We start from the raw sequence: 3,744 nt of genomic DNA on the forward strand, positions 1-3,744 counted from the left end.
GGCTGCTGTGCGAGCTGATGGCAGACACCTCTGGTTGTAATCCCAAAAGGCTTGTGTAGGAATTTTATGCCAGATTTGAGGCAGTGAATGGAGTGAGTAGGGGGCCCTTAAAGATGCTGGTGATTGCAGGAGGGGGCAAAGATAGATGTGGGCATCTTCTCAATTTTGCCAAGTGCCACTTCTGTCCTTTCCCACCATTTCCTCAAGACCTCCAGCTGTGTTCTGAAGCACACAGGGATGGAGTCTTAGGTTGTCAGATGTGTCAGGGCCTGGAGGTCATTAGGTCCAGTAAGAGTAGGTCCTCTTACTTTGAAGATGGGGGCAATGAGGTTCAGAAAACTGAAGAGATTATCCAGAATCACACAGTTAAGTCAGAACCCAAGTTCCTTCTCTAGCCTCTTAGTCCTCATACATTGAGAGCTAAGTGATCTATCACATTTCCCTTTTTTGTTTGGCTGCCAGGAAGCTCACAGGTTAGTTTTCAAGCTATGTCTTATGTGGTAAGCCCATCATAATCCTGACTGGAAGTCAGCTTACACTTACTTGGGTCCATAATATGGCCAACATCATGCCGTGCTGGTCACATATGAGATCTCATTTAATCCAAACAACAAGCATGTGACATGGATATGAGTGGCCCTCTTTAACAGATGAGGAAACAGTTTCAGAGACATAAATCAGCTTGCCCAAAGTCATGTAGCTAGTAACTGATAGAGGCAGAAATCATACCTAGGCCCCTGTGGCTCTCACACTCATGATCTTTCCTCCTCTATAAATATCTACATAAAGGCCATTGCTTTGGCTCCATGTCCTGGTACCAGTGCTGTGCCCATTGCCAGCCATTTGTCCTCATGTGTGCTCACCCTGCCAACAGGGAGCCCTTTAAGAAGCCGTGGAGGAGGAACTTGGTTTCGAAACTTTTCCCCTTTCTAATCCTGGGGACCCAACTCTAAACTGTCTTTGTGGAAGGATTCAGATGCTGGGGGTTGCATTTTTAAAGAGTCTGGCAAACACAGCCCAGATTCTGTTAGTACTTAGCCTGAGCAAGTAACCACAAGAAGGAAAAAAAAAAGGTAAAAAACCAAACAAACCAAACTGTACAAAGATGTTGATTACAGCATTGCGTATCCTGGAGAAAAGCTGGCATTCATCTGGTTATAGGAGGGGAAGGATTGGCCAACAGAGCTCCTCAGAGCACTGGCTTCATGGGAGGGACCCAAGCTTGGTCTCTATCTGGAAATTCTTAATTTTATCTTTGAGCTTGTGTTTTGTAAGTGAAGTCCGGTGGAGTGAAGACGAGGAGGCCTGCGCATGAGCAAGGGAGGTAATCTGAAGAAAGGAAAACGTCTTGTTTTCAGTGCCTTTAATGGCGCACATTTTCCTTTTGGAATGGGCCCCACAGATTGTGTATTTGGTGCCCAGGGAAGGGCACTGGCCTGGGATCCAGGAGAGTGGGGTTCAAGGTTATTCCCCTCTAGGTCTCCCCACCTGGAAATGAGGGGTTGGCCTGCTGAGCTCTGTGATTTCACGAACACAATATTGTCGTTAAAACCAAAATATGAGCAGGGAGGGTACAACTCAGTGGTAGAGCACATGCTTAGCATGCATGAGGTCCTGGGTTCAATCCCCAGTACCTCCACTAAAATAAATAAATGAATCTAATTACCTACCCTCCCCCAGCAAAAAACAAAAAACAAAAAACAACCAAACCCAGAAATATGTAGAATCCATTAATACTAAGGAAAATCAGTACCCAGAAAAACCCACAATGAGAAAAGCCAGATCCAGGAAGAGGGGGCCTGCGATCACAGCCACATGATCTAACCAAGGACTAACAAAAATAAGGGGAGGATTTGACGAGGTGAAACCGCTGAGTTGAATCTCTTCTAGGTTCTTTTACCATTTTGCTTCAAGCAGTTGAAATTCATAAGGAAAATCCGTTTTTCAGCAGCTGGCGGAAGATGAACCTACAAGAATCAGGCCCAGCTGGCGGGGCTGCAGACAGGGGAGGGCAGGTTGTCAGCTTGGCCAGCCCACGCCTCTTCCTTCCCCTGCCCCCACCTCTCTCTCCCTTTCTCCCACCTGCTGTCCCCTTCCTTCTCTCCCAGCGCCCACCAGGCCCTGGGGCTGTGACCGAAGGAGAGCGAGAAGGGACAGGCCCCGAAGGGAAGATGGGCAGGCTGAGGAAGGGCTTGGCGGTCCCTCCAAGGCCCCTTCAGTGCTTCCAAGCTCGTGAGAGCTAAGCTTCCTACACCCCCAGATTCAGCGATCCCCCCTATTTCAGTGCCGCCAGGAGCCCGGAGGAAGTGAGAGAGATCAGGAGCTGCCTGCCTGCCGGGGAGCAGGGGGGGAGCAGGTGGGAGGGCTGTGAAGGGGAGCAGGTGGGAGAGGGAAGGTGAGTCAGCAGAGCCGAGCAGCGGGGTTTGCAGCCTCAGAGCCTCGCTGCAGCTGTGTGCTCGCCTCAGGCTCTGGGCGCACACCCCTGTGGCCGAGGCCCCTATGCACCCCCTACCCGCTGTGCCCTCCACTCTGACACCCCAGGAAGTCCTCACTGAAGGGCCCTTGTCACAACTTGCCTGTCCTGCGTCCCCCACAATCGCTGGTAAACAGAGACAGGCCCTCCTCAAGGAGCCATTGTCACAAGCGTCTGAGCAAGTGGCAAACTGGGGACAAGGAGGGGGTTGTGAGGAAACTTGAAGTGCCCCCACATCACTTTGGATGGGAGGCCCTCTTAGGGTGGACCCCACAGGTACCCCTTTCCCCTCTTGCCCTCACGGGTGGAGGGCTGGGCAGCCTCTAAGGGGTGTTCCCGGTCACAGGTGCTGAGTCCAAGGATGCCTGAGTCTGAGGTCCTCTGTGGTTACTGCTGGCTGCCCAGGGGGCCAGTGCATCACTGAGATGAAGCAGGCAGGAAAGCATGAGATCCCCCAAGGTCCTCCCTGGGGCCCGCAGGGCTGGATGGAGGGACACCCACGGGGGTGGGCGGTGAGACTCTGGGATGCTCCCACCTGACAGAAGGGCACCAGGGGCGTGGGCAGGGCAGCAGTGGCACTTTTGTCTTGCTGCGTGGCCCCTGTGGGCCCTTGGAGGTCCCCAAAGGTCACAGTGCACTCTGGCAAATCTGGGTGGGGGCAAAGGAGGAAAAGAGTCAGCCCCTGGCCCCCTCACCTAGCCTCTGCCTCAGGGATGGGAGTGAAGGGGAAGCCGGCCCCTGGGCCTCTGACAGTCCTCACCCGGCTTCATCGCCCTTTAGTTCTAGGGCCATCCGTTTCCTCTCTGAGACCAAATCCTTGTCCCACCTGCCCTGAAAGATGTTATGCAAATAAAAGACATTGTGATGAGTTGTGGGGATTTGGATCCCTTTCTCCAGGTTCTCCTGTTAAACTGTTAAAAATGTGGATTTACCCACATGGCCAAATGTTGCCAGTGCTGACGAGATGTGGTCATTCATAAAGCAGCCATCAGCACTTCACAGCAGGGGAACTTGCCTGCTGTTCTCTGTGGCTCCTGAGATAGCTGGCACCTTGACATAGAAGATTTCTGGGAACGGGGGGGGGGGTGCCCTCTGCTTCCTTGTACCCTGGGTACATGGTGGCAGGTACAACAGAGTTAGAGCTGGAAGTACCCCTCAAACTCCAAGGTTCTGCGTAGACTCCCAAGGATGGCCGCAATTCCCCCTGCCATGCACACCCTTTGCAGTGGGACTTGACCATTCTCCCAGGAGGTTGCGTCTAATCGCCTGCC

Source organism: Vicugna pacos, chromosome 12 (assembly GCF_048564905.1).
Source record: "Vicugna pacos chromosome 12, VicPac4, whole genome shotgun sequence".
In the NCBI taxonomy this organism is placed as follows: domain Eukaryota; kingdom Metazoa; phylum Chordata; class Mammalia; order Artiodactyla; family Camelidae; genus Vicugna; species Vicugna pacos.